This window comes from Ovis canadensis, chromosome 8 (assembly GCF_042477335.2).
Source record: "Ovis canadensis isolate MfBH-ARS-UI-01 breed Bighorn chromosome 8, ARS-UI_OviCan_v2, whole genome shotgun sequence".
In the NCBI taxonomy this organism is placed as follows: Eukaryota; Metazoa; Chordata; class Mammalia; order Artiodactyla; family Bovidae; genus Ovis; species Ovis canadensis.
This window is the reverse complement of record NC_091252.1, coordinates 79,435,372-79,458,367: the sequence shown is the minus strand read 5'-3', so window position 1 is coordinate 79,458,367 and position 22,996 is coordinate 79,435,372. Positions and strand designations below refer to the sequence as shown.

The 22,996-nt window shown below is 36.3% G+C and overlaps 1 protein-coding gene across 13 annotated transcripts in view; it reads left to right on the top strand.

Annotated features, from left to right (window-relative positions):
* The window catches only part of PLAGL1 (PLAG1 like zinc finger 1), a 95,511-nt gene that overhangs the window by 35,969 nt on the left and 36,546 nt on the right, over positions 1-22,996 (top strand). For 6 of the 13 annotated variants that reach the window (XM_069598612.1, XM_069598610.1, XM_069598609.1 and 3 more), the window contains exons 1-3: positions 3,916-4,253; positions 8,567-8,636; positions 15,272-15,316. The gene's annotated coding sequence lies outside the window, so the exon portion shown is untranslated. Of the gene's footprint in view, positions 1-3,433; positions 3,595-3,845; positions 4,254-8,566; positions 8,637-15,271; positions 15,317-22,996 lie in introns of those variants that run through there. The other 7 variants (XM_069598606.1, XM_069598603.1, XM_069598611.1 and 4 more) reach the window with 3 other exon arrangements.

The following is a 22,996-nucleotide window of genomic DNA, read 5'->3' as shown; positions in this document are numbered from 1 at the left end:
TTTTAGCCACAAATTTGTGATAGTTAGTTTATTGTAGCACCCATAGGAAACAAATACATCTATTATCAGGTTGAAGAAGTTCCTTTCTTTTTCTGAGCTTTTTTTTTTTTTTTTTTTTTGCCCCACAAGAATGGGTTTTGGAGTTTTTCAGATACCTTTTCTGCATCAATTGAAAAATACTTTTTTCCTGCTATTTTGTTACTGTGGTCACATCTATATAAACTCTCTGCTCTCATGATATTAACTGTAGTATGATCAAAGCTGTTACTCAAGTAACACCTATTTGTGAAAGTGTTGGGTATTGACACATTGTTTCGAACTGTAAATATGTCAGCATGGATCTTCTAGCTTTATGTTTGCTAAAGACATTTTAGGAAGTCATTGAAGAATCAGAATAAAACTGTATCTCAAAATACTTAGAGACTAATGATGATTTTAAGATTTATCCTGAATAAGTTCTCTATAAAAGGGACCACACTGGTGACACACTGGTTCAGTCTGGCCTTGAGATAAATTTAGTTAGCTTCCATAATGCTTCCAAAATTAAGGAATTTGATGTTGAAACACTATATATCATGGCTGAAAATGGCATACATTTGGCAATGCTGGCCTGAGCTGGTGTAAGCTTTGTATAAGCATCTGCCCCTTATATTTAAAAAAATGCTCTTTTTACTTTAACATAGTCTTGCTCTTTTTTGTTTTAAACTCCATATCAATTTGAGTTTACAGCCTTTGCTCTAGAACTTTTGGGGCACATTGTAATGCCAAGGCATGTGTCATTCAGGGAAAACCTAGAGAAAAAGAGGGCATCACAGTTGCCAGCTCACAATATTCATGTTCAAAGAGAACTTTGTGGAAATAACCAAAAGAGAAAAAAGGATTTTTTATATATTTCATTACTAACAAGAGAGAGAAGCTGATTGACTGGCTTAGGGATAAAGAAGGGATAAAGAAGCACTAAAATAAATAAATAAAAACCCTAGACCACACAAAGAAAAGAAAGCAAAAAACAAAACAAAATCCCTCAACTACAGCAACCAAAGAAAGAAGTACAACCTTGTGATGTAAAATGTGAGAAGTGATGGCAAAGCAAAGATACCAAATACTCTGTGATAGATGTGTGGTGTATGTCCTTCCACTCTCCTGCAAGACATACTGAGGAAAAAGATGATCAAAGTCTGAGAATTTTCACAGACATCCTCCAACTGGGAAAGTGGCGTCCTTGTGACACATCAGGGAAACTTTACAAACCACTGTTGGGTCTTGCCCAAAGCAAGAAAGTTTGCCACCCTCTGGAGTACTGTGCTGAATCGGGCAAATGAATTGATGCTTATAGACATGGAGTCTTCCCTTGAGTGGCTTGAAAATGGGCTGGTGAGGACTTAGAGCCTCAGAAGTGATGGCTGACTTTCCCACAGAAGGCTCTGTATTCACCGTCCATCTGAGTTCCTCAGTCCCCTTTCTTCCTGAAACCCTCAAGTCCCAGAAAGGATGGACAGAAATAACATTCAGCCCTGAAACTGAAGCTCTGGATAGGGAAGACAAACACATCTCAGGTGAACAGGAAAGTGCACCGGGAATTTACTCTGTTTGTTAGTGCAAACACAAGGTCTGATGTTAACTTTTAAGGATAAGCAAGATAAAAGATATGACATAGCTATTATGTAAACATGTTATAAATGGGAAGCAAGGGAAACTGTGTAGATGAAGAAGCAAGACTGGAAGAAAAAACAACCAAGGAACAGACATTTATACTCCTTACATATGTTTGACTCACCAGAGAAAGAGTATGATTCCACGAAGTAGCTCAAGGATAAGACAAGAATGTGATGAAAAAGGAAATTGCATAGCTAAGAAAATCAATTTTTCAAAAGAACATGATTTTAAAATCCAATAAGCTAGAAAAACCAAAGACCAGAATTGTTTAGAGAATCAGAATGAATGCAAATCAAAAGATGGATATAGAAAATAAAAATCAAATATAAGACTAACGGGTGACTCTGAAGTAGAAAAGGCCAATGAATGAAAGATAAATTTATTCAGATCTATAATATGAATGGGATACTACACTAAGAAGAATGCATAAGTTGAAAGATCATACTATCTACTGGGGGAAAATTGATACAGAAAAATTGACACTAAGATATAGCCCAATTAAGGATATACAGCTGCTTTAATGATAAAGAATTCTTTTCTTTATCCAAGCAGAAAAATCAAATCACTTCCCAGGGAAAATCACACAGGATTCAGCTCTCTCCACAGAAATCTATAATGTCAAAAATCAGTGAAGTATTTTCTCTTCAACCACCCTCAGTTTTTTTCAGTCTTTTACCTTTATTGAGGCTTTCAATAGTTAAGTCTCTTGGTAAATGTCACACTGCACTTGAGAATATGTGAATTATTTTCAAATATCTTTTGATATTGATTTCTAACATGATTCCACAGTGATAAGAGAACAGACTCTGTATGATTTCAATATCTTTAAACAGTGAGATTTTTGTACCTTGTTTCTGTTCCTGGATATGTTCGAGTGTCTTCTGGTTTATAGTCTGTGGGAATAGAATTTATATCTTGCTGCTGTGTGAAAATTATATAAATCTTAATTATGTTGAATTGGTTCATAGTGCTTTTCAGGTCTACTATATCCTCCTACTTTTCTATCTATTCATTCTATTAATTTTTGAGAGTTTGATATTAAAACTCTAACTAAAAATCTTAATTTATCTACTTAAAAACGATGATAATATATTGTAGAACTATATGTAACTTTGTTCCTGTATTTTCCAAGTCTTCTATGAATGTGTTATCATACTTTCCTAATTAAATCAGTGAAGAAATTGCTTTCTTTTTCTGTTAGGTTTTGAAGAGAGGTGTGAATCCAAAATATTTACCCACTCCGAGTTTTTGGTTTGTTTGTTTAATGTGTAGAGATAAACAGATAAAACATTACTCTATAAGTGCTCCTTAAGAAAACAGCTTGAAAAAAGAGAGCAGTCCCTCAAGAAATAAAATATTTCAGGAACGGATATGTTAGGATGAACACTGAATTCATTTAAATATAGAATTAAGAGTGAACATCTGGGAGAAGAAGATGGTCGAGCACTTGTAAATGTGCTGAGTGCTCAAAGCTGAAAGTAATACAAGCGATGGAAATCCGGAGACTGCGGAGAAGATGGATAGACGTGGACGATGTTGTTAACATATTTCAGAGCTACGAGAGAGTCTGAAATACCTAGTGAACTGCCTCTCTAAGTCGTTTTACTTAATGCTTATAGGCCTCTTTTTAGCAATGTGTATCTTGCAGGGAAGAAAGCAACCGCTGGAGGTTTGCTTGTTTCTCCAGTCCAAAGACCATTTTAAAATGACTTCAAGCACACCCAGTATGATTCCATAACTGTAAAATAATTTCCTTCTAATCTTTTCTGTGCCTTAGTTGTCTCCAGCTGTGAGACCGGGAGGAGGAGTATTTCTCTGCCGGGAGGGGGTCGTGAGGACTCCGTGTGTTTACCTGTGAAGTGCTTAGCACACTGCCTGACTCAGGACGAGTGGGCACAGTTAGGCTGCCATGATTTCCACGCGGCACGGAGAGAGGAGGTAAGTTTGGCCTATGGCAGTATTCTCCTAGCATCTGTCGTGTTTCTCATTTCTGATTTGGCTCCGGGCGGTTCATCCTGGGGGTAACTTGAGTGAACCATCCCCGCTACGGTATGGGGCTCCAGGCTGGTTCGGGTCTACCTGCGCCAGCTCTGCACCTGGGCGACCTTGGCTTAGCCCCATACGGATGACTCCATCGGCCAGGCGTCTGGGCGCCGGTCCTCTTCCTCCGCCCAGGCCGCCGACCCCCTGGCTCCCCAGCGGGGCCTCCTCCTGCCACGTGACGCCCCCGCCAGGGGCCCCAGCGCCCTCCCCGCGGCCGCGCCGTTCCGGCTCCCGGGCTCCGCCTGTGCGCGGCCTCCTCGGCGCAGCCATCCTCGCGTCCGCCGAGGGCGGCAAAAGCCCACGGCATCTGCCATTTGTCATTCAGCCCGTCGGTACCGCCCCACGCCTTGATTTAAGCCCGTGTGGGGCGGATTCTGGCCTCACTCTCCTGGAGAGCGGACAGACAGACGGGCGGACGGGGCGGCTCTCCTTGCAGCCGCTCGGACCGCGGGGCCTTGGCGCACGGGGCGCTTCCCTGGGTCGCCGTCATGGCCGCGGAGGCGGCACGCCCGAGCTGCCGCGCTTGAGTTCCGGGGGGCTCCGGACCCTGCAGGGTAGGTGGTGGGGAGGCTCGCAGCCGCGCTCGAGGCGAGTTGAGAGGGGGAACCGAGGGGCAGCGGCCGGCCTGGGGCTGCGGGGCGGCAACCTTGCCGCGGAACGGGCACCGCGCTGGGCTCCGTGCCGCGCTCCGGAGGGTGTGCCGGTGCCGCCGCGCCGCGTACGTGAGGGGGTCCGGGCTCCTCGGGACCCGGCGTGAAACTCTGACAAATTGTCTCCGGGCAAGCCAGCTCGGCTCCGAGAACGAATTCTTTTCCGCCTCGGCTGTTCTTCATGCCACTTTTTGAAACGCTCGCGTGTAGCTGATTTGCGGTAAATAGACTCGGTTTTTGAAACCTGGTACTCTAACCTTGCTAAAAGGCCGGGGTGGGGTGGGGTTGGTGGGGGGGGGGGGCAGGGGGAGAAAGTCTTTTCAAAGTAATAATGTGACTAAACATGAAATGTTTGCGTTTGCATCCATGATGGAAAATGTGATTCGATTCATGCAAAATTTAGACCTGTGGACCCTATCAGGTAGGCACCGAAGACGGTTCTAAAATGCGGGCTCTTGAAAATTTCCTAGATGATTAGGATAACTGATAATGCAACTTTGGTTATTTATGCTCAGCATCAAACTTTCAGGGTAGTGCTGGGGATTTTTACTTCTTAATAAATATACTCCTGTAATTTTGATTCCTTTTTTTTTCTTCTTCTTCAACAAATGTGTTACTTTTATGTTTTAGGAAACCAATAAAAATTAAAAATAGAAACACTCAGCTTAGGTCCTCCTTCTTCCAGGAATCCTTCTCTAACCCCTCCCTCCCCAGGCAGGATCGGAGGCCCCTCCTGTGAGCTTTCTGGGGCCTCACTAAGGTCCTGGTCCCTATGTCCTCCCTCTACCCCCCTCGCGTATATTAACCCATCAGTCTCGCTCGGAGCCCAGTGACTACTTAGCACATGGTAAGTGATTAATACTGTTTAACGACCAAAGGAAAAGATAAAACGAGCTGATGTTTCACAGTTTTAGCCCTGAAATTAAAGAGTGGTAAATTAGATAAGAACGTTTACTTAAAGTTAAGGATCTGGAAAAGTTGACAACGTCCGATGTCCGGACTACACGTCCCAGCAGTTCCACTCCTAGGTATTTATCCTGTAGCCGTGATGTTTTTACAGGATTGAAACCCGTTTAGTGGGTCATGAAAACAATTAAGTGGCGAGTGATCAGAATTGGTAAAACGCGAACTAACAGAGAATAGAAAATCATCAGAATGTGTCTGAGGTCATAGGGTATTTGCTTCATGAAACTTTTTTTTTCTTCTCTCAGTTTTATACACACACAGATGTGTGTCATGATGTAAAACGTCATTCCTTAGGATGAGTCATGGTCGAAAAAGTTTGAAAGCCACTGCCCTAGATAAATTTTCATACATATACACAAGCAGACGTGTACAAGAAGTTTGGCTATGGTGTTGTTTGTAAAACTCAGAAGCTTGGAAGCAACCTCCATGTCCATCTGAAGGAGGAAGATAAATTATACTCCAGTCCTAAAATGGAGCCCACCCAGTACAGTGGTGAATAAAGTAGTTTTGTGTCTTAATACAAATGTGTCTTAATACAAATGCGTCTTAATAACGTTGAGAAAAAAAAAAAACGTTGCTGAAGAAGACTGTATGATATCATCTATATGAAATTCAGAACCTGATGAAATAAAGGTGTGGTTTAGGGGTGCATATGTAGACATTAAAAACTGTATAGAAAAATTGTAAAGCAATTAACGCCATAAAATCAAGTTAGTGGTCATCTCTTAGGGGTGAATATGAAGGAACACACTGTGAGGTTTTGGCCGCGGGCACGTTTTGAGACGCTGAAAATGCTATATCTCCTGACCTCGGCAGTAGTTACATGGGTGTTTACTTTATAACTCTTTGTTAAATGCTACATATGTCTGTATGTTAAATTTTCCTGAAAGTATATTCGAACATGGGCTTCACAAAATGAAGAAACCTGAAGCGTCCCAGCTTTCCTTTAAAGAAGTCCTGACCAGAGAGAGGTACTTAGGGAATTTAAAGAATATTAATAATATTTTATTTCATAAACTCTGAGGATACATCAGTGTTCATTGAATTCTTTATATGTTTTATATCTTTAATAATTTGTTAATATTTAGAAGAAAATAAAAATCATTCACAGATAGTACTGTGAACATTTTAGTGTGCTTGCTTTCTAGAAAGCAACTTTTATGTATTTTTACAAAATTGAAGTTATAGTTTATATAGTAATGTAAGCTAAAATCAAATTCTTTATACAAAAAAATTGAATACTGAAAAGTATATGAAAATGTAACATCTTCTACAAGGAGTTTAAAATGCTAACATGCTGTTTGTTATATTTACTTCAACAATTTCAGTTCCTCAGTCACTCTAGGCCACATTTCAAGTGCTCAGTAACTACATGTGACTAGTGGCTCTTATATTTTATTATGCTGTATTACTTTATATTAAGCTGTATTGTATAACAGAACATTTCCATCACTGCAGAAATTTCTGTTGGAAAACAGTTCAAGATACAGTCCCTTCGGTTGCATAAACTGCAGGCAATTTCTTCTTTGTGCTTTTGTGTCTTAAGATATTCTTTATTATTAAGGAAATATACGTTGAAAATTTTTTCTAAAAGTTTTAAAGTTTGCATTTTTCACATTTCTTTAATTTATCTGATAAATATATGTATACATAAATGAACATATTTATTTGTTTGCTTTTTCCCATGCACAGTACCAATGGTTTGCGGTGCCACCTCTCTCATATACATATTTCCAGAAATACTTGGGCTCATTTCTGGATTCTCTGGTCATTTATTTGTCTCTTCCTGCAAAGACTACAGATTTTTTCCTTACTTTTGTTTTATGTATAGTATATTTTTCAGTTCTAAGAATTAAAAACGTTTTTCATTATGATTTTTTTTTTCTTTTTCCTATGAGATTTTTGAAGTATTTTCAATTTTCAAATGTGGAAAGTTTTATGAGTTATCCTTTTGTTATTGATTTTTTTTTTAAAGCTTGTAGTGTAGTCAGCAAATTGGGGTTCTGTGCTACCAGTTCTTTGAAATTTAAGAATTGCTTTGTGGCCTCACGGTTAGTTTTTCAACTGCTCCTTGAATAATTGAGAAGAATATATATTCACAGACTTTTGGGGCAAGGTAGGTATATAAGTAAATGAACACACATATATATGTCTTAGGTCAGGCATAAAAATTGTAATGTTCACATCTTTTTTAACCTTGCTAATTTTTGGTTTGTTTAATTGCTGAGATTGGCATAATAAAAATGTCACAATAAAATAATGAATTTTCTCAGTTTCTTTTAGCAATTCTGTCAACTTTGCTTTATAAAAGTTGAAGGTACATACACATTACATGCATACAAGAAGAGTGCGTACCGCTTTTTATTCTCTGTGTATTAGATCTTTTGTCATCCTGTAGTGGTGTACTATGCCTCCTCACCCAAATGCCTGTTACCTTAAGATCCATTTTGTTTTGTAATATCCTAGTCACACCTCTCTCTTGGTTAGCATTTGCTTAGAATATCTCTTTCACAGGTAAAACCTGATAGTTTTCTCTAATCCACTCTGATAGTCTGTCCTTTAACTGGATCTTCAGTCCAATTGAATTTAATGTAGTAAGTGATGCACTTAAGATGAAAGTTAGCATTATCTTTTATGGTTGTTTTTGTCCTATCTTTTTTTTTTTTTTCCTTTTCTTTGCTACCTTTTGGATTTTTTCTTACTCCATTTTCTTCCCTCTCCACTAGTATGAAAATCACATATTTTATTTATTTTAGTGGTGTCATTCAAAATTTTAGTGTACCAACTTAATCTGAAGTTTATCAATTTTTTTCCTTTTACAAATGAATCAAGAAGCATAAGTTGCCTTGATAACCGTTTAGTCTCCCAGCTTAAATGTTGTCTTCCAGAGTTTAGTTCCGTCTTGATTTCTTTTCTCCTATGAATGTGGCATTGCTGTTTTTGCTTTTCATGTTTTGTCATTCCTTCTTGCACCTCAGATCTTTCTCTTCTTAAAACATATATTTTAGAAGCTTGTTTATTAAGGGATAGTTGATGGCAAACTTTATCTGAAAATGGCTTTATTTTGCATTCATTTTTGAATGATAGTTTTGTTAGACATCTATTTCCCGGCCAGCAATATCTTTCTCAGCCCTTTGAAGGTGACATTCCAGTGACTTCTACTTTCAGTGTTACAGTTAGTTCAAATAACTGTTATTTGTTGGTAATTTGTTTGTTTTGGCTGATTTTAAGATCTCTTTTGTTCTCTACAGCTTCGTGACAGAACGTGTCTCGGTGTGGACATTTCATTGATCCTGGATTTATTGTGTTCCTGTCTCTAAGGTTTGTTTTTCATCACTTCTTAAAAGTTTTACCTTTTATGTCTTTCAGTATTGCTTTTCCTCCATTTTTCCCCATTCTTTCCTTTAAGAACTCTGATTAGACTTCTGTTAGACTTTGTCACTCTGTCGTCCATCTCATTTAACATACCTTTTATATATTATACATTTTTATTCATGTTGAATTCTAGGTAATTTCTTCAGATCTGTATTCTCAACTTTGTCTAAATTTTTTTTTTCTTCTTCAAATTGAGCTGTAATTTACAAACAATGAAGACATAAGAATAAAGTGTATGGCTTGCATGTAAAAGTTGCAAGGGGTGACAAACTATGAGCTAGCTCCAACCTATAATATATTTTCATATATGAGATTTTATTGAACATAGCCATGTCCATTGAGCAGAGTTGGGTAGTTATAACAGAGACCATATGGCCCACAAAGCCTAACCTATATTTTGTATGATCCTTTGCAGAGAAAGTTTGGTGATGCCTCTTCTATAATATTGCATACACTACAATTTATTTACCTTTTTTCCTGTTGATAAGCATAAGAGTTGTTTTCAGATTTCAACCATTATAAATAAAATTGCCATAGATGTTCTTGAAACTGCCATTGGTGAATATATATACTCTTATCCCTTGGATATGTACCAGGGAGCTGAATTGATGGTCTTCGGGTAAGTTGGTTGCATTTCCATGAATAATAATAATGTTGAACATCCTTTTATATCTTTTTTGGCCATTCCAATTTCTTTTATGAAGTGTCTATGTAGGTCTTTTGCCCACTTATTTTAATTAGGTTATCTTTTGTTAGTGATTTTTAACTCCTTATGTGTTTTGAATAGGAAACCTTAATCAGGTACATGTTTGCATATATTTTCTACCTCTCTTATCCCTTTAATAGTGCCTTTGTATGAGCAGATCTGATTTTTTGAAGTCCAATGTATCAATGTTTTTTGGGGGGTGGGAGGGTAGAAAGGGTAGAAGGTGCTTTTTTGTATCCTGTCCACAGAATTTTCTTCCACCTTCATTGTTGCCCTCCATCAAGACCTGAAGACATTTACTTATTGTTTCCTGTAGAAGCTTTATACTTTGAGTCCTCACTTTTGGGTCTTGCTAAATTCACTTTTCAGTTTTGGTAGTTTGTAGATCCTTTCTATCCCCCTTATTTCTTGGCTCTGCCACACAGCGTGCAGAATCTTAATGCCCGGACCAGGGATAGAATCCATGCTCCCTGCAGCGAAAGCCAGAGTCTTAACACTGGACCTCAAGGGAAGTCCTAGTTTGTAGATTGTTGCAAATTTTCTAAATGTACCATCATGTCATCTATATAAAAAGTTTAAATTTTTCTTTCTAATCTCTGTTCCTTTTTTTTTTTTCTTGCCTTATTGCACTGGCTAGAAACCTTGGAACAGACTTTAACAAAAGTGTTAGAAATGGACATCCTTGCATTTTCCTAATCCTAGAGGAGAGTATCTCTTTTTTAAGGATGATGTTTACTGGACATTCTCTTGTAGATACTCTTTACCAAAGTAAGAAATTTATTATTTCTAGTTTACTGAAATTTCTTTTCACAAAGGTGTATCAAAACTTTAAAACCCTGTTTATTATGAAAGAATTTTAGATTTACAGAAAAGTTGCAAAAATAGTATAAAGTGTTCTTGTATATGTGTCACCTAGCTTCCTCTAATGTTAACAGATTACATAGCCATGATGCATTTACCAAAATTAAGCATTTAATGTTGGCACAATGCTATTAACTATAGACATTATTCACATTTCTCCAGTTTTTCCACCAATCTGTTCCAGGATATAATCCATATACCACATTACATTTAGTTGCCATGTCTCCCTAATCTACTCTAATCCATGATAGGTTTTGAGTCTTTTCTTGTTTTTCATTACCTTGCCATTTTTGAAGAGTACTGGTCAAGTATTTTATACAGGGTTCATCAGTTTGGGTTTGTCTGATGTTTTCTCACAATTAGACTGAGGTTATGGACTTCAAAAGAAGCATACCAAAGAAATATTGTATCCTTATTGCATCATATCTGAGGGCACATGATACCAATATCAACACATTAACCTTGATCACATAGTTTAAGTAGCATCTCCCAGGCTTCTCCATTGTAACATTTCTATTTTTCATTTTTTACACTCTTTCTGTTAGAAGCAATTTAACATTCAAGGTAAAGAGAGGGAAAAATATCAAATGACTTGTGAGTATATATTAAAACTACCATAATATATTGAGGGATTCATTTTGAGATTGTGTAAATGCCCTGTTTTTCCTTAAAAGTTTTGTCCACTGTTTTAGTATTTAACTGACCTTGCCTGTAGCAGTTATTATTGTAGTATTCTAGTAGTGGTTTTCCATTTCTTTTATTCTTTCTATTTTTATTGGAATTCTGACTCAGGAGCCAGACTGCCTGAGTTCAGCTCCTAGTTCTTCCCTTCCTTTGCTGTACAGTTTAATATTGAATGATTATTTACCCTCCCTCCATATTGAGAGTTTCCTTCCCTATCATGTGTAATAACCACTGGGGTCATTCCCTTGGGATTTTCTTTCAGTACATCCCAGGACTTCAGGAAAAAAAACAGGTTCTTGACTTCTTAACCTGACAGTGGTCATTTATTTAGTTCCAGGTTGCTTTTCTAGCCTTATAGTCTTCCTCCTCAGAATTAGACCAGTGACACAACTGATATTAACTGCTCATTAAAATCTGAAGTCACTGCACTGTATATGAGGCTATGCTTTATCTTTGTGCAATTTCCTCAGCCTTAAGTGAATTTTCTGAAAAATTTCAGGCTCTGTTCAGAGAACACTCACTCCACAATCCTACTAGTTAGACAGGAACCCTGTAATTTGTAATCCATAGCCCTTGTTAAATTCTTCCCTTTCATCATTAATCTTTATATCTCAATGTCACTTCCAGTTGGTCAGGTTCTTAGAGATAGGGTTCTTGGACCTGCTGTGATCCTTACATACAAAGAGCTATTGCTAAATAGCTACCACTGTTAAATACCTACTATAATTGTGCTACAATTTTGCAAAGTAAGTATTATTGTCTCAGTTTTAAATTGTGAAGAAACTCAGTATCAAAGAGATTAAGAAACTTGCCTGACAACAGTATAGTTAGTAAGTGACAAAACTGGTTTGTCTGATTGAAAAGTTATTGCTATTTCTTCTATGTCAGCCCACCTTGGTACTAAAAATAAATAGTTAAGTAAAATTATTAAACAGATGTATTTTTTTAAATAAAACACAACATTGAAATTGTTTCACTTACATTAACAGTATGCTACTTTTTCTGCTGGGGTATGAAATACATGGGTAGGGGAAACGTATAAAGTGTATCAGTCTTAAATATACAGCCTGATGATTTTTAAAAATGTATGTCACCTGTATAATCACTGCATGAAGAACAGACAATATTACATCCATCCAGAAAGAGAAAATTCTCCCACTTCCTAGAAGTAAACTCTTTTGATTTCCATCACTGTAGATTAGTTTTGTCTGTTTTTGAACTTTAGAGGTAACCAAGTAGTATGTACTTCCTTGTGAGTGACTTCTTGTTACCATGTAATAGCAACTAAGAAACTCAGATCTAACCATCATGAAGGGCAGTCAGCTTGGGGCGCAGAATCTGGGTGATGAGGTCAAATGTTAGCTCTACTTCTTAATAAACTGTTTGATACTGGAAAAGTTTTTATTCTTTCTGAGCCAAAATTCTCTTGTATAAAAGGGATAAAACCACCTATTCTCAGGTTGTTGTGACCAATATAGTATGCACTTAGTGGCCTACACAGAACATATTCATAGGTTAAGCAAAGACTTTTTCTCTATTAAAATGATGAAATGCAATGGGGTATTTCAAGGAATAAATCAGAGATTTAATATAGGGAAGGTGACATGAGGAAGGAAAGAGGTGGGAGTCCCTGGACGATAAAGACCTCAGTCTAATATCCTGTAAAGGGTGCTTTGGGGCAGCCCTGGGCTCTTGCTTATCTCCAGGGGAAGGTAAGTATCTTTACTATCTCAACTTAATAATCTCTCTTGAGCTTCAGTGTCCTGATTTTTTAAATGAGGATAATAAGAATTGGCTTTGGGGACCTTGATAAGAATCCTTTGATAGAGTGTTGGAGATAAGAGCCAAGGGAATAGGTTGGAAAGTGAATGGGAGGTGAGGAAATGGGGATTACCGGTTTTCAATTCTTTTCCTTTAAGCTGATTTGAGAAAGTTAGTTTGGAAACCCAGTGGAACCTAGAAGGCAATGTGAGGTCAGTGAAAATTTTGTTTATTAAATACCAGAGCATGATTGTATGTTGGGGAAAAGCACCTCTAGTAGAAAGGGAGAGGATAGTCATGGAGAGAAAGCTTTGGATGGAGAGCTGGGATTGATCTTTGTGCTAGGAAGGGTAGTTTGTAGATTTAGCATTGGGAAGATAAGATGTTCTATCCAGTAATTTTTCCTTTTCTCTCTCATGAAGCATGATGTAGGGATGTTAGCAGAGAGAGCTGTATCTACAAGTGTGGGAAATGAGATTTCATTTGGAAGGTAGTGGCAAAAGTGGGAAATAATGAGATGAGGAAGATTCTGGAGTTGTGGAGGCTATGGAACTCAGCTGAGTCTGAATTGACAGAATTACAGTAATGTCACTCTCCCTAGCTGTGAGACCCCACTTCTCCTGCAGTAGCCTTTCCACTGTGTTGTTTTGCTGCATTTTTAATATTACCTGAGCACTCTCTAGTTACACTGAGCTGCCTACTGTGGCTGTCCAAGTTAAGTCAAGATATCCATAATTATTTGGTTAGCTCTCTGATTACCAAGTTGTATAGGGTTTGAGTAGTCTACCCAGCTTTCTCCCCTAGCTCTTGTTGTTTTCGTGTGAGATTTTGTAGAGAGTGAGGTCTTTCAGAAATGACTAAATTGTCTTCATGTCTATAAAAGGTCATTACAATGGACCAAATGTTTATATCCAGTCAAAATTTATATGTTGAATTTCTTACACCCAATGTGGGGATATTTGAAGATGGGGCTTTGGGAGGTATTTAGATCACGAGGGGTTAAGCCTTTGTGAGTGGGATTAGCGCCCTTATGAGAAAAGGCCAGAGAACTAGCCAGCTTTTTTTTTTTTTTCTACCAGTATATTGTATAATACATATGTATGTACACACACACACACGTGTATATTGATTGTGATATAGGAAAGGATATGTTAGGAAAGAAGAACCATTAATCTGTGTTCCTACCTTAAAAAAACTAGACAAAGAGCAAACTAAATCTAAAGTAAGCAGAATAAAAGAATAAGAAAAATCAATAAAATTGAGAATAGGATGTCAATAGAAAAAAATCAATGACATCAAAATTGGTTTTGTTTGAGAGATCAGTAAAATTGATGTCTCTAATAAAACTAAGAAGAGGGAGGATACAGATAACTAATATCAGAAATGAAGGGACATCAGATGCCTTGGCCATTAAAAGGATAATAAAGGAATACAATGAACTACTTAGTGCCCACAGATTTGACAGCCTAGATGCAATGGACCAACTCTTTAAAGAAAACAGTCTGCCAAAACACAGAAGAAGAAATAGATAATTGAAGATGATTTCTCAATTAAATAATTCAAATAATTACCTTCCAAAACAGAAAGCACCAGGCTCAGGTGGTTTTACTGGTGAATTCTTCCAAACATTTAAGGAAGAAGTTATGCCAATTCTCTATAATTACTTTCAGAAGATAGAGGGAATAGTTTAAACTTATTCTGTGAGGCTAGCATTACCCTACTACCAAAACCAATAAATAATTACAGTAACATTGTAGGATACAGATTTATTATACAAAAGCCAGTTGCTTTTCTGTATACTAGCAATAGACAAATAGAAATTTGAAATTAAAAACACCTTTGCATCATTTTTATGATGAACCTAAAACTGCTCTTAAAAGGATACTTTAAAATAAATATTGAAATTGTGGAATCTTTGAGTGCAGACCCTACTTTAGCTTACCTTTTACCTTTTGATTTTTGAAATGAGTAGTGTATGTTAAGGTAACAAGGAAAAAACATCTCTCTAGAGAATTTCTTCCTTAAACTGAAACTTATTCTTTAATGCAGAAGGACAGAATTCTTTATTTATGATTTGACATGTAACTACATAGTAGACTCAACACATAATGAGTAAAATGATTATTCACAAATGAATGTTATTTTAGTGTTAGGGACAGAGGGAGGTTGTAGGAAAAAAGATAGGTGTGCTTATTTTGAAAGGATGACCTGAGAGAAACTTGTGTTGATGAACTGTTCAGTGTCTTGGCTGTAGAGGGGATCAGTGAGTTCACAGGTGATAAAATTCTATAGAACTAAATACACTACAAATAGGTAAAATGAAACTGGGGAAATCTCAAGAGAACAGTATATTGTATAATACATATATATGTACACACACACACACACGTGTATATTGATTGTGATATAGTACTTTTGTGAAATGTTACCACTGGAGAAGCTGAGTAAAGAACACTTAAGATCTCTCTCAAAACTTCATATGGAATTTGCAGTTACCTCAGTAAAGGTACAATTTAAAATGTGCACACAACTACTATATAGAACTAATAATTTTTATTTTTGTTTTTAGGTTTTTCCCTGCCTACTTGAGGGAACATAGTCATCATTGACTTTTGTAAGTTGGTTTTTTAATTTTTTCTGTCGTTCACCTCCAACCTTTTATATTTTCTAATTACATGAAAATTTTTTTCTAGAGAACTTTTAGAGGAAAACTTTTTTTGTAGTACTTGGTTCTTATTTTTTAAGGACGGTTTCACTTTTTCTAATACTGTTAGGTGATAATTGTTTTTGAGAAAGCTTGAATTACACATCTTGGGCTAGGGCCATCTGTTTCTTTGGGTGACTTCCTATCAGGGTGATGATTAGCAGGAGCAAAGTGCCTTCCATGGATCTGAGGTTGTACATACATCCATCCTGTTGGGCCTCACAGTCGTCACATTGTTGTGGCAGATGGTAAGAGGGGCACAGCACCCCAGGAAAAAGCCATTAATGTGAATGGTTTGACTAATGAGGTATAACAAATTCTATTTCATTTATCTGTGAAAATCTGTCAAATAGAAGAAATGAATGGAGAATTGCAGATTGGGAGAATTTAGCTTTATTCTCATTTTATCATTTGGAGTAGCTATATTTCTGTTTGATAACTTTTTCTTTGTAGCATATGAAAGAAAAACAAGATCTCCTGTTTTGTGGTAGGTTTTTTTTTTTTAATTCATTGAAATCTAAACATTTGAAATAGATTCGAATAAATATTTTTAACCTGGGAAATGAATTATTCCCTCTATCACTGAAAACATTTACAGTATTAAATGGCTAATACTCTCTACTTCAGCTAAACTTTCTTCATTAGTTTTCCTTGTCTCAGTATATGGCAACTACATTTCTCCAGTTGCTCACATAGTCTTTATGACACTATCATTATATCTTTTAGTCATCCCCTGTATCAGGAAATACTGTCAACTCTACCTAAAATATATCCAGAAGATGACTGCTGCTTGCCACGTCTTTCACTACCATACTGGTTCAAGCCTTCGTCTTATTAAAATAGCCTCCTATCTGGCTTCCCTGCTTTTATGCTTTCCCCTTATAATCCATTCTTCAAATGACAGCCAGATAAATTATTTAAAACTCCTAAGTCTGATCATGTTACTTTTCTGCTCCAGTGACTCCAGTGCCTCTCTTCACAGAGGCTTATCAACTTTTACATGATATGGGCCCCCATTACCTCTGATCTAACCCAACCTATCACTGCTTGTCCTCACTCACTGCTTCAGCCACACCAATATTCTTGTTCCTTCATTGGGGTTTTGCAGGTACTTTTCCCACAAATAGCCACATGACTTGCTTCCTTATCTTCAGATCTTCACAAAACTGTCATTGCTTCATCGAGGCCTTCTCTGACTAGCTTAGTTCAAATTACCCCTGTTTCTCCCTGCCTTATACCCCTAGTACTTCCCTTCCCTACAGTACTTTATTTTTCTTAACCACTTTCTTGTATATATTTTACTTGCTGTTCTCCCTTTCACTTGAAGATGAACTCCATGAGGGTGGGCATTTTTGTGTGTTTGGTTTACAAAGATGGGAAAGTGGGATGGGAAAATGGATTGTGTAGTAGTTACTGACTTTGCCCAATACAACCTTCTTTTGTTGCCTCCTGACCACAAAGATAGGTAAGTAAAAAAAAAAAAAAAAAGGTAATGAAAATGTCAATCATCTGTATATTTCTAAGGATGACTGGGAGAAAAACTAGGTATGAAATTTGTTCTAGGAATATGCTTCACTTTCTTTTCAGTGCTTATTTGGTTAGAAATTCTTTGGTAAAAATGAATAGATCTTGGTAATTTTAGTAAATGATTCCTAATGTCATGTTGTTGCTGAAGATTTAGTGTTCTATCAATTTAGTTCCATAAGTGCCCTTTTTAAGAGCTGTAAATTAGAGAGCAGACAGCATGGTGGATAGCACAAGTTTTCCAACCAGGCATAGCCTGGCTTGAGTTCTGGCTGTGATTCCAATGAGTATGCTATAAGCAACCTAATGAAGCTTTCTTAGTCACAGTTTGTCTTTTGTAAAATTGCAGTAATAATAATTACGAGGCTTATGAGGATTAATTGAGGTGATAGACCTAGCCATTAGCAGCATTCAGTAACTATTAATTCTTTAATCAAAACCCCAGTGAAGGAACATTCATGTCAATGTATGGCAAAACCAATACAGTATTGTAAAGCAAAATAAAGTAAAAAAAAAAAAGATATTAATATGTATTACTCCTTAAAAAAATAATTCTTTAATCCAGTATTGCTTGGTATTATAAGTGTGAGATGCTCATAATAAATTATTTTATAGTATACTTTGTACAGAAGACAATCTTTTATTATTTACATCATTACATATAGTAAATTTTGAATAATTATATATATTTATGGAAGAGAAAATAACTAGGAGACATGGACTGCTCTATAATATGACCCCAGACAATTTTTTGCACTTTTTTATAATATCTACATTTTAGCAGTGTAAAGAGGATGAAATGAGATAATTTAGATTTGTCAGTACTTCTTTGTAAATATAAAGCACTAATGCAAATGTAAGGAGTTGAAACATGATGTCGGAACAGGAACCGAATTTACTGTCCTGCCTTATCAAAGCAGACAAAACTCCATAAAATGTGTGAAACAAAAGATTTTCAGACTTTGGATGACAAATGGCATAAGACAGCTAACCATGAGATAAAGGAAACAAATGTTGTACCCAAGGACACAGTGTGAGAGGAGAACCCAAACACAGCTCAGTAGTCACCCTGAATTGAGATGATAGAGCTGGGATAGAACTGGGAATTCAGGGGATTGAGGCAGCTAGAATTTTCAGGACAGAGGATGAGAAGAGAGTTACACAAAGAGAGAGTTCTGGAGATCTCTAGCGGGTTCCCCTGGAGTTTTGAGCTAAGTACTGATTAGTGCATGCTTTGGAGAGAACTCCCCAGGTCTTGGGAAAAGACTTCCCAAGTACTGCCTCAGTGGTGAGGCAGAACTAATTCTAGACAAAAGGCTGTTCTGTTCCTACCTGAAAAATCTTAAAAGTAAGCCATTAAAGAGGAATCATAAAACTTTTTTAATAAAGGGCCAAATGAAAATACTTTGGGTTTTGCAGGCATATATGACCTCTATTGCGACTATTTAGCTCTGCCATTGTAATGATGAAGCAGCAATAGGCAATATGTAAATGAATGGGGGTGGTTGTATTCTAAAATAAAACTTTATTTACATAAATAGACTGTGAGCCAGATTTGACTTATGGACCATAATTTGTGGACTCCTGGTTTAAAGGATCAAATTGTGGGACTTCCCTGGTGGTCCAGTGATTAAGACTCTGTGCTTCAATTGCAGGGGGCATGGGTTTAATCCCTGGTTAGGCTTAGATCCCATATACTACATGGTATGGCCAAAACATTAAATAAATGAAGGGTCAAATTGTTTCTAGTTGCTCAAATGCAGCCCAGAACAAAGCTCAAGAATATTTAAAGAAACACATAAATCCAGTACCTAACAAGATAAAGTAAACAGTATCTAGCATCCAATCAAAATTTACCAGATACGCAAAGAAACAGGAAATTTCAGTGGTTAGGAGAAAATTCAGGCAACAAAATGGACTCAGAAATGAAACAGATTTAATAACCAGATATTAATAAACAAATTTAATAACTAGATTTTTATTTAATAAGATTTTAATAAACATATTCACTAAATGAAGATATTAGAACTATGATTAAAGCTAGTTTTGTATGTTCAAGATAATAGAGGAAGCATTAATCTGTTAAGGAGAGACATGAGAGCTATAAAACTGTCTCTTCTAGAGACAACAAACATCTGAAATGAAAAATGCAATGGGCAGGATTAACAACAGACTAGCTACTGAACTTGAAGACCCAGCAATATAAATTATATAAAATACACACACACATAGTGCCTGGGGGAAAAAGCCCATCAGTAAGCTGTGGGATAACTTTACACAGCCAAATATATGTATGATTAGATTATCCAAGGGAAAAGGGGAACAGAAGAAAGATATTTTTAAAAATGGCTGAAAGTTTGCTAAATTTGATGAAAACCATAAGTCCACGAATCTCAGTGGTTCAGTAAATGTATAGCAGTTATCCAAAGAAGAAAAAGATGAAGAAAATTATACCAAGGCACCAATATAATCAGATAATTTAAAACCAATAATAAAGAGAAAGATTTTAAAATGAGAACAAAGAAACTATAAATTTAGAGGAACAGAGAATAACAGCAGACTTTTCATCAAAAGCAATGCAGACCAGACAATAGTGGAACAGTGTCTTTGATGAAAGAAAAAACTGTTAACTTAGAAAAATATATTAATTAGTGAAAATATTTTTCTAAAAAATAGTGAAATAAACATTTTCAGACATGCAAAAGCTTAAAGAATTATTAACTTTTAGACCTACACTACAAGAAATGTTAAAAGTCCTCAGGAAGAGGAAAATAATACCAAGTGGAAATAAAGAGCACCAGAAATGGTAACCACCTGTGAAAAGGTATAAGCCCTTTTTAATTTAAATGTTTTTAAAAAGATAATTATTTAAGTAAAAATAATAACAATGAAGTTGGGGTTTGTAAGATATATACCCCAAGTAGAAAACAAACCAGTAAAGATGTGTAAGGCTTAAACAGCAGTATCAACCAGCTTGACCTAATTGATACTTATAGAACACTATATATATGTATATATAAATATATATTTATATATATTTATAAATATATATAACACTATATGGAGAAGGAATGGCAACCCACTCCAGTATTCTTGCCTGGAAAATTCCATGGAGAAGCCTGATGGTTTGCAAAGAGTCAGACACAATTGAGTGACACACACACACACACACGCATGACACTATATATATATATATATATGTATGTATGTACGTATGTATGTATGTATATATAACACTATCGAACCCAACAAAACCAGAATACATGTTCTTTTCTGGCACACCCAGGTCAGTTATTAAGATAGACCATATTCTGGGTAAGAAAACAAGTCAGTTTAAAAGGGTTGACATTATACCAAGAATGTTCTTGATCATAATGGAATTAAATTACAACAAATATATTTGGAAAAATATATTGTAACTGAATAACACACTTCTAAATAACCCAGGGGCACATTCTAGGCCATATGGAACACCTTACATTTAAAAGAATGGCAGTCATACAAAATACATTCTCAAACAACAGGGGAATTAAAATAGAAATTAATAACAAAAAGATAGTGTGAAAATTCTCAAATATTTGGAAAATAACACACTTCAAATAATGCATGCATCAAAGAAGTCTCATGAAAAATTTAAAAATACTTTTTTAAACAAAAAGTAAAAATATAGTCTATAAAAATGTGTGAAAGTGTTACTCAGTCACATTTGACTCTTTGTGACCCCATGGACGGTAGCCCTCCTCTGTCCTTGGAATTCTCCAGGCAAGAATACTGGAGTGGGTAGCTATTCCCTTCTCCAGGGGATCTTCCCAACCCAGGGATTGAACCTGGGTCACCTGCATTGCAGGTAGGTGCTTTATTGACTGAGCCACCAGGAACATGTGGGATGCAGCTAAGATAATTCCTGGAAGGAAATTAGCATTAAATGTTTATGTTAGGAAAAAACCTAAAGTCAGTAACTGAAGTTTCTACCTTGTGAAACTAGAGAAGTACAAATTAAACTTCCAGCATGCAGAAGAGAGTAAATAATAAAAATTAGAGAAGTAAAAAAATAATGAAAATGGGAAAATGATAAAGAAAAATCAACAGAATGAAAAGTTTCTAAACATGATTAATAAAATGATAAACTTATAGCAAGGCTAACCAAGGAAAAAACATAAATTATCAGTATCAAAAAGGAAGGAGGAGCGCATGACTGCTGACCTCATGGATTTTACAGGGCTTATGAGAGAATACTACAAACAGCTTCTGCCCATAAATATGAGAATTTAGATGAAATGGACCAATTCCTAGGAAGACACTAACTACCAGAATTCATGCAGGGAGAAATAGATGACCTGAACAGCCCTATATCTATTAAAGACATCAAATTAATAGTATACATTCAAAACACAATATCATCACCACCAACAAAAACTTTGCAAAAGGAAAACACCCAGGCCCAAATGGGCACACTGGTGAATTTTACCAAATAACCCACGTGACAGAAATGAAAAGAGTAATTGAGAAGTATTTTCAACCAGATAGAAACGAAATGTGTTTCCAAATAGGATGCACCTATAGCAGTGCTTAGAGGCAAACGTATAGCACTAGGTACTTACACTAGGAAAGACCAGTATCAACAACTCAAGGTCAAGGATTGTTAAAATTGTCTTCAAATATCTGAATGTCTTTTGTTTAAAAATATGTTTGTTTCATATGGTTGGAAAGACAGTTAAAGGTGGTTATAAAAAGGTAATTCTTAGCCCGTCATAGGAAAGAAATAGCTATCAAACTTTCACAGCTATGGACTCAGTTTCTTTGTGAGACATACTTCTGTAAACATTCTTATGAGTTCTTCCCAACTATTAATTTTTGGGATAAATGGTAGTGAAGGAAAAAAAAAATTCTCGGTGTTAGTAGGCTATAGATTAACAAACACATTTAAACTGATGTGTTATATAGTAGGTAATGCAATGAGCAGTAATTTTTAAAATCACAAAACTCTAGAATTAGAAGGAGCATTAAGTGATGTTTAGTCAAACAAATGTGGCCTAAATTCCCTGCCTTTTAAAATATCAAAGGCTTGGATTAAAAAACAACAACAAAAAAGTGACTTCCCTGGTGGTCCGGTGGCTAAGACTCCATACTCCCAATGCAGGAAGCCTGGGTTTGATCACTGGTCAGGGAACTAGATCCCACATGCCTCAACTAAGAATTTGCATGCCTCAACTAAAAGATACTGCATGGCACAACTAAAACTCTGGGCAGCCAAATAAATAAATATTAAAACTAAGAGGGGGGCCCATCTAAGTTTGCACATCAGCAGAAGCAGTGAAGGACAGTTGAATCACTAAATGACATATTTAGAATTCAGAGAAAATCCCATGAAGCTCAAGGACAATCAGGAATATTCTAGACATGCTTACATACTTGGTAAAAGTTGGATAAATCCATCTCCTTTCCAGAGCCTCTTCTGGCTCTGTAGGACTTATTGGCCTGTCTTTGTCTTCCCATAGTATTTTGGGTACTCTGCAGTGTAGCATCCACGTACCACCATCTATCAATTAAGGGTTACGAAAAATGAGACAACGAGGAAAAAGTAAGATTTGCCGTTTACCACTGGCAGTCTTTTTCCATGCTCGGAAGTCAACCCATTTTCTCCTAATGATTAGTATGAGGGTCAAATCTTTACTGAAGCACTAGCTATGTAAAGCAAATATTCCTCTTAGGTATTTTTCTCTTTGTGTGGCAATCGTCTGTGAATTCCTGCCTATCACCAATACATTTCTACTTAAAATGGTTAAATGGCAAGAAATAAAACTTGCATTTTTCTATAAAATTTTACAGAAAAACCACATTGTTGCTTTATAGCAACCAGGCACTTGTTTCAGTTATTATTTTTTCAAGACAACTCAGTTAGTCTCTCTATTTTGAATAGGTGCTTATCTTTTGTGACAGTTTGATCTTGGTTTTAAAATTACTTGGCCCCATAAAAATATAGACTTGAGGGCTAAATTTTTAGTGCTGGAGGGAATCATGTAATTTGGATGCTGAAAGTTAAATTTTATGTCTTTTATTGAAAAG